General features: G+C 44.7%; 1 protein-coding gene across 15 annotated transcripts in view; it reads left to right on the plus strand.

The window, feature by feature from the left end:
• The window catches only part of KIAA1217 (KIAA1217 ortholog), a 576411-nt gene that overhangs the window by 367987 nt on the left and 195535 nt on the right, over positions 1 to 12889 (plus strand). The window contains exon 2 of one of the 15 annotated variants that reach the window (XM_053262274.1): positions 9373 to 9535. The exons of the other annotated variants lie outside the window; for them this stretch is intronic. The gene's annotated coding sequence lies outside the window, so the exon portion shown is untranslated. The remainder of the gene's footprint in view (positions 1 to 9372; positions 9536 to 12889) is intronic. 15 annotated transcript variants of the gene reach the window in all.

Raw genomic sequence — 12889 nt, forward strand, 5'->3', positions numbered from 1 at the left:
TGCCACAAAAGCAAAAAAAAACAAGGTTAAGAGAGCACTCGCGCCCTTAACTTTGTTCCGTAGAGTGGCTGTTTAGATGGGTTTGCCGCCATGGAGCCAATCCCGATCCCAGCCGGTTCACACCTGCGTGCACAACCGGGCTGGGCTCCCTTAGCCCAGTTTTAAACACCCGTGTGAATAGCCTCAAAGTAGTTTAAAGTCAAGTTGATTTAAAATTAAGTTGACTGTGTTCTCAAGTATTCTCATAAAAAGCAAAGCAAAAAGAATAGCTTTATTGGCAGAAAACAATGACCATTCTTATTCCAAACTCCTAAAAGTGACCAGGTGTTCATACCACTGAGTATTATAAAGCAGTTACTGGGCTTTGTGGTTGACATCCAGACTAATTCACTCTTGTAGTCCTATTGAAATTAAGTGGGCCTTTTGAGTAGTTCCTGAGAAGTACTGTTGAGTAACTTAATCTGGACATTCGCCATTATTCTTGGCTGGGATTGAAAGAAGTGGGTCCAGGGATCAGATACTGCTCAGAAAGGAATTCCTGCAGTTTCTTGATTGATTGAGTGAGTGAGTGAGTGAGTGAGTGATTAAGTGCCGTCAAGTTGGTGTCAACTCTTAGCGACCACCTAGATAGATTCTCTCCAGGATAAGCTGTCTTCAACCTGGCCTTTAATGTCTCTCAGTGGTGCATTCATTGTTGTCGTAATCAAGTCCATCCACCTTGCCCTCTCAGAAATGGCTGCAGATATGAGACTTCTAGTGATGAGATCTGTTTGGTGCTGAGGATCCTGCTCACCTGAAGGCCAGGGGCACTGGCCACTGGCAAGTGGATTTGTAGTATCTCACCGTGTCACTCTCGCCCTGTGGAATGTTTTGGCATATTGTAGGTATTCGCCTAAAAAAGTAATGTGTGATGGAGTCCTTCCACACAGACACCAAAAAGCAGAGATAAGAGGCCTGCAGATAAATAGCTTTCATGTCCCATTGCAGTCATACTGGAGTAGCTTTCTTTGTGTAGCAAAAGTAGCACTTGACTTTTTAACCAGTGCATTCCAGGGCATGACCAATACGGGTCTCTTTGTGCTGCTGTGGTATTATTATTATTATTATTATTATTATTATTATTACATTTATATCCCGCTCTTCCTCCAAGGAGCCCAGAGCGGTGTACTACATACTTGAGTTTCTCTTTCACAACAACCCTGTGAAGTAGGTTAGGCTGAGAGAGAAGTGACTGGCCCAGAGTCACCCAGCTAGTTTCATGGCTGAATGGAGATTTGAACTCAGGTCTCCCCGGTCCTAGTCCAGCACTCTAGCCACTACACCACGCTGGCTCGTGTTGAAGTGGCAAGTGCTGTGTAGCCACAACTGGGTGACACAAACTGAAACCGTCGTCGCTACAGACCAGGCCTGTGCCGTGTAATACAAGACATTGAGGAGCCTTGGAACGACAAAGCACATGTCTCTAATGAAAGTGAGTCACTGCCACATGGCAGGGATCACTGAGGTTTTTAATAATGGGTTTGGCATGCACATGTTAGAAGAGGAGAAATGGGTGATATTTTCTCTTGGGAGAAGAACCTTTCAAGTTTGCTCTTGTCTGATTTTTCCTAAGGCTGAAGGCAAATAATAAGTGGAAAGATGCCATGAAACCAAACCTGATTTAGCCAGTTTTCTCTGGCAGTCACATGCTTTGCTTCCTAGGCGTTTGCCTCATTCTTGCTTGGAAATGTTTCCAGCTGCATCCAGGTTGTTTCCAATCTCAACCTAGTGGCTGCGACTTCTGCGAAAGACCTTCCTTGTTTAGCACAAAACCGGACATGCAGGAAGCGGTCCCACAAAAGGGAGACAGGGAGTTATGCAGTGCATGGCATTCTCTTTTTTTGTTCTGAAGTCATGGGCACTTTTATGTGTGAATTTCTAGGCATAGTTGCCATATGACTGGTGGTGAGTGAATCAGGATGCATCTGCAATCCAACCAAGATGCCATGCAAACAAATCTTCTTCCTCTAAGCTTTCAATATATCTTCCAGAATGGCTGCTACTGTTGCTGGTGTCATGTTTCTGTCTGCTGCTGGTTTGCTTTAAGCTATATGTTTAATTTTCCACTGCATTATATTACATTTATTTGGTTTTATTTTTATGTTTAACATGTTTAACAGGAGAGCTGGTCTTGTGGTAGCAAGCTTGACTTGTCCCCTTAGCTAAGCAGGATCTGCCCTGGTTGCATATGAATGGGAGACTTGATGTGTGAGCACTGGAAGATATTCCCTTCAGGGGATGGAGCCACTCTTGGAAGAGCAGAAGGCTCCAAGTTCCCTCCCTGGCATCTCCAAAATAGGGCTGAGAGAGATTCCTGCTTGCAACCTTCGAGAAACCACTGCCAGTCTGTGTAGACAATATTGAGCTAGATAGACCAATGGTCTGACTCAGTATATGGCAACTTCCTCTGTTGTACATAGGAAGCTGTCTTATACCAAGACTGACCATTGGTCCATCTAGCTCAGTATTGTCTACACTGACTGGCAGCGACTCTCCACAGTTTTAGACAAAAGTATCTCCCAGCCCTACTATACCTGGAGATGCCAGAGAGTGATCCTGAGACCTTCTGCTCTTCCACTGAGCTATGGACCCCATTCTCTACAGCACCCAAATGTGGTCACCCATCCAAATGCAAACCAAGGTGGACCCTGTTTAGCAAATGGGATGATCCTTGCTTGCTACCACAAGACCAGCTCCCCTCCTCAAAGCTGTTAACCACCTTGAGTATTTTGACAAAAATAGAAGGGTGGAATATAAATATGTTTGTATCCCGAAGTGCTGCTGGATATGTAGGTTTTTTCTTCGTTGGTTGTCTCTGTGTATCTCTGTCCATACAGCATGGAGAGAAAGGGGAAGAGCACTGGTCAGCCCAACCTGACTCAGCTCGGATGCCACAACAAGCCCGCAGTGGCATTCTCCCCGCCCTCAGACCTTTTCATTAGCATTGAACATTTTTCCACCTAATGGGACCATCCATTTCAAGATTCTCCTCCTGTTTCTAGCAGACCTCCTGTTTTCTCATGTTCATCTAAGCACTCTAATTGGCATGAATTAAGAATACAGGGAAACAGTGATCCCTGATTTTTTTCATCTGTGTGCTGAATGAATTTTGTTCTGGGTGGCAGTACCAAGGAAGTGTGCGCGCACATGCATTCAGAGTGGGTCCTTCCTGATTCAATCTGAGTGGTGTCTAAAATTAACTGAGCAGACATCAAAAATGTATATGTGTGCACACATGCGCATGTCTTAGGGGGAACACAGCAGAGAAACCTTGCTATTCACAGACTCACCATCTGCAGTTTTGCATATCCATGGGTGTATACTTGACACCCGTTTTTATTATCCGTGGATATGAAAGAGTTAACACCCATGTATCTGCAGTTCCTAGAGGGCCGGAAGTGACCACAGAGGTCACTTTGGGCCACCATTTTGTCTGCAGGAGCCATTTTGTGGCTTCTTTCTCTTTCTTTCTTTCTTTCTTTCTTTCTTTCTTTCTTTCTTTCTTTCTTTCTTTCTTTCTTTCTTTCTTTCTTTTAAATGCATTTTTCCTGTGGTTTTTTGCTCTTTGGGAGGGGTGTTTTGCGCCTTTGGGTGCATTCGTGGGCACATGCAGACCCCACGGAGCACAGTACAGTAAACAATTTCACTTTTAAAGCTGTTTTTAAACTCTAACCTATTTACCTATTAATCTGTTTTAAAACCTAACCCCCATTTCCCATAGGCATGATGCCTTGTTACTTGCAGTTTTGTTACTTGTGGTATTAGGTGAGGAACAGAACCCCCATAAGTAATGAGGTGTGCAAGGATCCTGATGATACGCAGGACCTGAACATTTTGGAGCTGTGTGTTAAAAAAATGGAGGGGTCTGCTTCTTCCGGAGGTGTCGTTTCTAGAATTATCTTCTGTTCTGTTCCAGAGAATCCAGAGTGGGGGCTTCATTACCTTATGTTAGGGGTTCTCAAAATTGGATCCCCTAATATTAGTCTACAAATCTGATCGTTCCACATTGTGTCTGGGGGTGATTGGAGTTGTAGTCCAATAATGCCTGCAGACCCAAACTTGTGAACTTCTCCCTTATGTAACTCACGGACCCTTTCCCATTTATTATATATTTATATGTTTTATTTAATAAATTTATATTCCGTCCTTCACATAAGTGCTCTCAGGGCAGCTCACACACTTTATTATAATCACTGTACTATATTACTATACGAAGTGCTGGGTATTTCCAGCCTATTTTATAGCTTGTTTTAATGCTATTTTATGGCTTTCTGCTGGATTTTAATGACTTTGGCTGTTTCTGTGGTTTTATTGCTTTGTTTTATAAGAATTTTTTTTAATCACATCCCTTGTGCTGAACTGTATGCCGCTCTGAGCCTTGTTACTGAAAGGTGATTTATAAATATGCAGAATAAATACAATAATTTTACATTGTGGGCCAGTTGTCTTCATCAGTGTCCAGCTAAATATAGAGCCTCCTTAAGAGTGCTTCTGCAAACCTACATACCACCATTATAGTGTCAGCTTTGACTGAAGCTATTCCTGGAAGTTGCCCCCCCCACAGTAGTTTTCACAGTACCAAGCCATTAAAATCTCTAGCCCCCACAATTGCTTTCAAGACTGGTGCTGATTCCCAAGACTACAAGCCACCCCTGGAGGGTTAACAACCCGTGCAAGCATGTCTATATTACCTTTGTATTTATGGGCTGTGTGCAGATCATATGAGATTTGCAGGAGCCGTTCAGAAGCAACCAGTTAGATCATCTGAACAATGAGCTGTTGATTTCGGCCCTATTCTAGAATCAGTGGCAACTCAAGGCATTTGGCCGCTTGAGGCAAGCAGGGAAGGGCTGCCCCATGCCACTGGCCCAGCCTCCACCTCATCGGCCCACCCCTGGGTGGAGCATGAAGACGTTGTCGCTCTTTTCTCCTCAGTGCTCGTCTTCTTCTCTTTTCCTTCTCTTTCTCCACCCGCTGGCCAAGACACCACCCTCTCCTCTATTCCTTTCTCTCCCCTTTTCCTCCTGGGGCATGCTCTGCTTGTCCATCCTCCCGCCCACCACCACTGCTTTTATTATAGCAATGTGTAGAGAGGTGAACTGGTCTTGTGGTAGCAAGCATGACTTGTCCCCTTAGGTAAGCAGGGTCCTCCCTGGTTGCATATGAATGGGAGACTTGACGTGTGAGCACTGTAAGATATTCCCCTTAGGGGATGGAGCCGCTCTGGGAAGAGCATCTAGGTTCCAACTACCCAGCCCACCCCAGCATCTCCAAGATAGGAATGAGAGAGACTCCTGCCTGCATCCTTGGAGAAGCTGCTGCCAGTCTGGATAGACAATACTGAGCGAGATGGACCAATGGTCTGACTCAGTATACGGCAGCTTCCTATGTTCCTATGTACTCCAGTTTTGGAAACATTACATTGGCTGCTGATAAATTTCTGGTAGAAATACCAAGTACAGGTAATTACCTTTAAGGAACTAAACAGCTTGAACCTGGGGTATTAAAGAGAACAGCTTCTTCTAGACAGACCAATGGCGAAAATCAATTGGAGAGGTCTATAGGCAGCTTCCTCTGTTCCTATGCATCCAGCTGCCCCTCCCACTCAGGGTCAGTCACCACTGCTACTCCAACAGCAGCCACTGGCTGCCTGAATTGCTCTGTGGGCTCTGTCCAAGGGGTCGGGGGGAGGAGAAAGAGGGGTGGCAAGGGGAAATGAGGAGGGAAGAGGGGTGGTGTCTTGTGGACTCTGGTCCAGGAGGTAGGGCTGGTGAGGTGGGCAGAACGTGCCCTTGGAAGAAGCAGGAAGAGAGGTGGCAGGAGTGGAGAGGACATAGGAACGTAGGATGTTGCCTTATACCGAGTCAGACCATTGGTCCATCTAGCTCAGTATTGTCTGCGCTGACTTTCCAGGGTTTCAAACAAGCTCTCCAGGGTTTCAAACAAGGGCCTTTCCCAGCCCTACCTGGAGATTCTGCCAGGGAGCGAATCTGGTACCTCCTGCATGCAAACAGATGCTCTGCCCCCAAAGGGGAATGTCTTACAGCAGACAGTGCTCACATGTAGTAGCCCATCCAAGTACAAACCAAGGCAAGCCCTGCATAGCAAAGGGGACAATTCATGCTCGCTACCCTAAGGCTGACTCTCTACTCAGCTAATGAATGTCAGTCGACCATTGTTTGTTTGAAACTGTTGAACTGTTAACATTTAAACAGGAAATCTGTCCATCTAAATATCGTTTCTTTGTGGCACAAGTAATCAATCTTGCTTTGCTTCAAAAAAGAAACTATTTCTATAATCAGGCTAATGGTAAGCTAAATCTTATTTGCATGGATAGAGGAGTATTCTTTCTGAATGCCCCGATGTCTTCCACAAATGGCTACTTTCTGTTTCATACTTGGCATGAAACGGGAAGCATTTTGATGAGTACATGTGTGTCTGTGTGTATTTCAAAGATCAGTTTTCACTGAGGTAATCCAGTGGGATGTCTTGTACTATTAATAGTTGGGAGCAAAGCTTAACCATAAACAGCTCCAGTCATTTTGAAGCAGCCCCCTTTGATCATATAGGATCCCTTTGTCATTCCAAACTCCTGTTTGGAAATCTAACAAAAGCTGTGTCAGGTAAATGTTGCTATTGGACCTCTCCTTAGAAATAACATTTTATGTAGCAGGATTATCTATCAGGTATCAAGACAGATTCTCTTTGTGGTTTTCTTGATGTATTTGACAGCAGTTTATCTGTTAAATTCAATGGCATTGCTATTTTTCAGGAGATAGAGAGATAAAATCCATATCTTCTGCCAGGCAAATCTTTGTGGTGGCTAGCATGGAATTCAGGAAGACACCTGTGATGCTTACACACATGTAACAAAAGAATGTGGTTTCATGGGGGTGCGGGGACACCCACGGTAGCATCTTTCTGTTCTAATCTATCTATCTATCTATCTATCTATCTATCTATCTATCTATCTATCTATCTATCTATCTTTCTAATTCGCTAAGACATTCCCATAGCTAATCCCGTGTGTGGCAGCTCTCACAAGAGTTCATGAGCAGCTGCCAGCAGGGGGGAGAAAAAAGCAGTGGACAAGGCAGGAAACAAAATGGCGGTGGCGGCCAGCTGGTGGGCAAAAACGTCAGCAGCTGGTCGGCTAGTGGGAAAAATGGCTAGTTACTAATAAAGTGCTTTAACCCCATTCCCAATGAACATATTCAAACTCTGATCTGCCAGATCAAAGTACAATATTCAAAATCTTCAGGGCAATAATCCAGACCAGCTAAGGTAAAGGTAAAGTGTGCTGTCAAGTCGATTTTGACTCCTGGTGCCCACAGAGCCCTGTGGTTTGCTTTGGTAGAATACAAGAGGGGTTTACCATTGCCTCCTCCCACGTAGTATGAGATGATGCTTTTCAGTATCTTCCTATATCGCTTCTGCCCAATATAGGTACCAGCAGGGATTCAAACCAGCAACCTTCTGCTTGTTAGTTAAGTATTTTCCCACTGTGCCATTAGGTGGCTTGCAGACCAGCTAGAAACTGGTAGAAAATAGCCCTATTCATACATTATGTTCAACACTTGTACAATCTGTGTGCAGTGCACATACGTATAGATCTGAACATAAGTACATTTATTCACATGTTGAATGCAGGTATTGCTGTACACTTCAGCCTTCATCACATGTTATGTTCAACACTCATACAAGTATACAGTGCACACAGATACAGATGCGTATGCCAGTGCAGTTTTTCATATGTTATATGGAACACAGGTACAGCAAGTACACTTTCTGTGTGTATCCTGTGCTTCAAGAAGCCTGTAACCAGGTTCGTTTTAAAAATGAATGCAGGCACAGTCATTCACACAAAAATATGTACAAGTGTACAGACTTCTGTATAGTCATGGAACATAATAAGCCTATACACATGACCACCACAGGGTGAGGAGTGACCACCACCAGGGTGTGGGGTGGGGGAGGCAGGGATGAACTCTCCCCCACCCCCAGTCATTATTTCATTGTGTGGAGTGTGGCTTGTGCTTCGACACGATGTATGCTGCTTCATGCAGCGTGGATCTCTGAAGGCTGGGAAAATGAGTCCCAGCCTCCAGATATCCCACAATACACCACGTGACGAGCGCAGTGCATTGGGTGAATCCACCATTAGTTGGGCATTCTAGGCGATCAACTCTGTGTGTGCTTGGGCTGCAAGCAGCAAGTATATCCTGCTTTTGAAAGTATTGAAAGCATAGCCTGCTTTTTCAACAGACTCAAAAGTCAACTCTGTTGGTAGAGAAATGCTTTTTGTTGTTGTTTTTGGTGAATGTTCAAAAGTGCTCACCTATTAAAGAAGCATTGCCCTTACTCTGAACTGACAGCACTTGTCCTCTCAGACTTCAGCATGTTGTCAAATCCGATTGGCTATGTAGTGCTGTTACAGTATTCCATTCATTATGTGATCCTCAATTGGCTGGCATTGTCCACATGATGTTTTTTGTCCACAGGAAAAAACAGATGCGACCTTAAATCAGAACACGCCCCTCCCCCCAAAAAAATTGTTGGAGCACTGGCAGATGGGGCAGCAAACAGGCAAAGGTGAACATTGTCACAAGTGTTTTGGGGGGTAACATTTCTTCCCTGCTGAAAGCACTGCTTTTGACCCAAAATTGAACTAGAAGAACGTTTGGCAAAGGCATGCATTCACCTGCTATCTTCCTAAAACATAGATTTCAGATTGCTTTTGAACACTTGCCAGTTGGCAAGTGGGCTGAATGCCCAGCTTTTCGTTTTAGGTGTTGACGTAAGTTTAGGCACATCCTAAAGATTCTGAAAAATTATGTGTGGAAGCTTGCAGTGATAGTTGTTTGGTACCCCAAAGAAATCCCCAGCTGCTTGTTCAACAGCATCTTCCCTTCCTTTTTGCAATTAAAGAGCTAGAGGAATCAGGGCTTGTGATGGGATCTTGTCTTCAAACGGCTAAGCATAACCTCAACTAAAATGGATGTACAGTTTGGTTTGTGGGCTGCTTATGTCCTTCATAGTCTTTGGGGTAGAAAGGATGTGCACCATGATGAAAAATGTTTGCAGACTTTATCCTGAGGAGGGCAGAGCAAAAAGTAGCATTACTTTTCGCTATTATCCTCTATTGCTTTCCCTCGGGATTTCAAGTGGGCGAGCGATCCTGCTGAATTTTGCAGATTTCTCTTCATAGAATGGATGAATTGACTTCAGGGTGTCGTGTGGCTGGGTTATTGGCTGTCTGTTATGTAGATGGTGACAGGGCCCTTGGCTGCTGGGGATGATAAAAATGAATGCAATATTTGTGTTTCTTTACAGACATTGATGCATTTGGCTTAAAACAATTCTGCGGTTGGCAGCATAATAAAGTGTAGGATGCCTTGAGACTGAAGACTCTCATTATAGCAGCCTCAGTGTAAACTGTGCTCAGGATAACTCGTTAAATGGAAAACAAAGAACACCAACTGGCCAATTAAAAAGAGTATGTATCATCATGCCTGGGTATGCCAGGCCCTTTCAACAGACTGCTTAGCAGCCACAATTGGGCTTTTCACTATAAACTGAGCAGCCAACCTTTCTTGGTGTTAAGGTTATTTAAAAACATAGGGAGCTGCCTTCTACTGAGTCAGACCATTGCTCCATGTAGCTCAGTATTGTCTACACTGACTGATAGTGACTCTCCAAGGTTACAGGCAGGAGTCTCTCCCAGCCAGCCTTACCTGGAGATGCTGCCAGGGATTGAACCTGGGACCTTCTGCATGCAAAGGAGTTACTCTACCACAGAGCCACGGCCCTATCCCCTAAGGAGGATGTCTTCCAGCACTCACGTGTCATCTCCCACCCAAATGCAGACCAAGGGGGACCCTGCTTATCAAAGGGGACAATCCGTGCTTACTACCACAAGAAGCGTATGGGAGAAAAAGAAAAAGCCAACTCCACCCCCGCCCCGCCCCCCCAAGGCTCCTTTCAGTACCACTTCAGCATCTCTGTGCTTATGTACTACGGGGCTCCAGTCACAGTGATGAAGCTTGACAACTCTGGCTTAAGACAGATGCATCTTGCAGCTTTACAGTTCCATCATGACAGCTGTGCTGAGGTTAATGATTCGTGTGCTGTAGCAAAGTTTTACGCTGTCAGAATCCGTAGACTTGGACAGATCCAAGGATCTCTCATGTCATGGTTGCTCTACAAGAGAACGACAAAGAGAGCGTCTTTCCCCAGCAGAAAGCTGTTAAAATACTGATAGCTTCAAGCTCTGTTTCGCAGAGCAAATCCACACTGACCTGTTAGCTGTGGAATGATTCCTCATGAAGCCAGCTGTGTGGCCTGTCTTGAACTCTGTATACCAGGAGACCTCCTTACATGAGCCCTGTTCAGACATGGGGGGTTTTCACACGACCTTATGCCACCACTGGGGAAGTCTGCCAGGGAAGGCAATTGCTCACCTGCCTTCTCTGGCAGACAAGAGTCATCATCTCTGCCCTTGCCGCACCATGTGCCCACACAAGCATAGCTTTCATTTGCCAGTGATGGCAAAACCTGGGAGCAGGGGGGAAGCCGGGGGGAAGCCTGTTTACCCGGGGGCAATCAGTCCATGTGGTTGCCTACCAAGGTAAAACGAAGCACAGATAAAACCCTGAGACATGATAACACTGTGTTCCATGACTGGCGGAGAGATAATGAGCCGGTGGGGGGTGGGGGTGGGAGAGAAAAGGGGAATCACTACTGATTCTTCTCAGAGGCTAATAAACATTATGGCTGAGCATTAATGTCAGGTCTCAATTTCTCTATAAATAATGCTTCCTTGATTTTCCTTCTCTGTAGGTTCCTCTCAGTCCCCAAAAGAGATATTTTAGTAGGCACCATTTGGCCTTTATGCCTAATCCTCATGTCCAATGACCAGGTTTTCATTCTCTGTGAAGTGACATCATATCTGCTAGATGTTCTTAATATCTATATTTCAATAATCTACTGGATTCCCCAATATAGAATGAAGTGCATCCTAAACATTGAATTTTATATTTTGCACCTTTCTTTCCCCAGTTTCCTTCCCCTTGTTCACAAATTTCACAATCTTGTATATCACATCTCCTATCATACAATCTAGAGTTGACTAACAGTTGTTTGAATGTCATTGGTGCTGTACAAACCACACTCACCTTAATTCCCTATCTTTCTAAGATTCTCTGGGTTTACCATGTAAATCGATCAGTAATGAATGATATCCCCAATCCTGTTCATTATCTCTCTTCAGTCATGGAACAGTGTTATCGTGTCTAAGGAATTGAACAGCTGGTGAACAGAGGAGGGTTTTCATCTGTACTTATTTGTTTATTTAATTGAGGGTGGTGTGTTAAACCAAAACGTCTTATGTTTTTATGTTTACCCCCTTTGGGGGGTGGGTGGTTTGCACAACAAAAGGCTTTTTTGTTGAGAGTTTATTTTTACATCTATATCCCACTCTTTTCTCAAGGAGCTCAAAGTGGTGTATTTGCTTATGTTTATCCTCACAACAACCGTGTGAGGTAGGTTAGTCTGAGAGATAAGTGACTGGCCTAAAGTCACCCAGTGCATTTCATGGCTGAATGGGACTTTGAATTCAGGTCTCCTTGGTCCTAGATCAACACTCTAAACTAGGCCTGCTCATCTTTGGCCGGGGCAGAGCCACCATTGGGCAAATGAGTTCAAAGAACCCGGGCCACGGTCAATCATGGGCCGCACCTCGTGGCCCCAGACACACACCCCGCATCTGACGTCAGACGCGGGGGCGTGATTTCGCTCCCAAACAGGGCTGCACGGGCCAGGGAGAGTCGCTCCGTCCGTGCTGGCCAATCTAATTCCCAAACTGGGCAGCACAACCGTGTTTGAGAGCGAAGCCATGCCCCCTGTGTCTGATGTATGATGCAGGGGCGTGGCTAAACATGCCCTGCATCATACGTCAGGTGCAGGGGCGGGGTTGGTGGGGGCCGTGGTGGCGGCAGCAACAGAACCTGGGCCACCACTTGGCTCCCTCCGCACCTAACTTAGGCCCTCCAGCTGTTTTAACTCCATAATTCCCAGCCACAATGGCCAAAAGCCAGGGATCATGGGAATCGCAGGCCAGCATCTGCCGGAGGGCCAAAGTTGAGCAGCCCTGCTCTAACCACTACGCTATGCAGGCTCCCATTTTCATTGTAGTAGCACAGCATTATTCCGGATGTCAGCCCTTGTTACTAGAGTAGCTTTTCAGGCACCTTGGCCTTGCAAAGTTGAAGCACTGACTGTGTGGCCTTTTTATTTTTAGTAACTATCATGGTAAAGTATCCTCTTGATGTGTTTACTCTAAGCGTCTGAAGCCAGAATGCTACAAGTAAGTTCCTCCACAAGCAGTGTGTAGTCTAGAAATGGTTAGAACTATAAATCATTATAAACAGAGTGCCTTGGGAAGAGTTTGTATAATGTAGCTATTTAAGGAGTTCTACCCATTGCAAATTTGGTTCAGTGCCCAGTAATGTATATATGGTTTGGTTTGGGGTTTTGGTTTTTTTTGAAAGAAAATGCCTGCAGATTCACTGAAAGACAGAATATATGTTCATTCTTTCCCACTGAATGTATGTTTGTTAATTAGAACTTCAGCTTATCCAAATAATTCCACCTCGCTTAATCTGCTCTCCATATGTAGCCCTTTCCGCTAAAAACACATCACTGAGGTTTAATTGAATCAGTGCCATAGAATAAATACATAATGCATGGATTTGTGCAAGTTTGTATCCTAATGATGTTCAAAAGATTTATTAGGGACTATTAGAATAATTTAATGAGGGGAATATTTTAAGTGTCTTCTGGAACACTGTTT

The sequence above is a fragment of the Hemicordylus capensis genome, chromosome 6 (genome assembly GCF_027244095.1).
Source record: "Hemicordylus capensis ecotype Gifberg chromosome 6, rHemCap1.1.pri, whole genome shotgun sequence".
Taxonomy (NCBI): Eukaryota; Metazoa; Chordata; class Lepidosauria; order Squamata; family Cordylidae; genus Hemicordylus; species Hemicordylus capensis.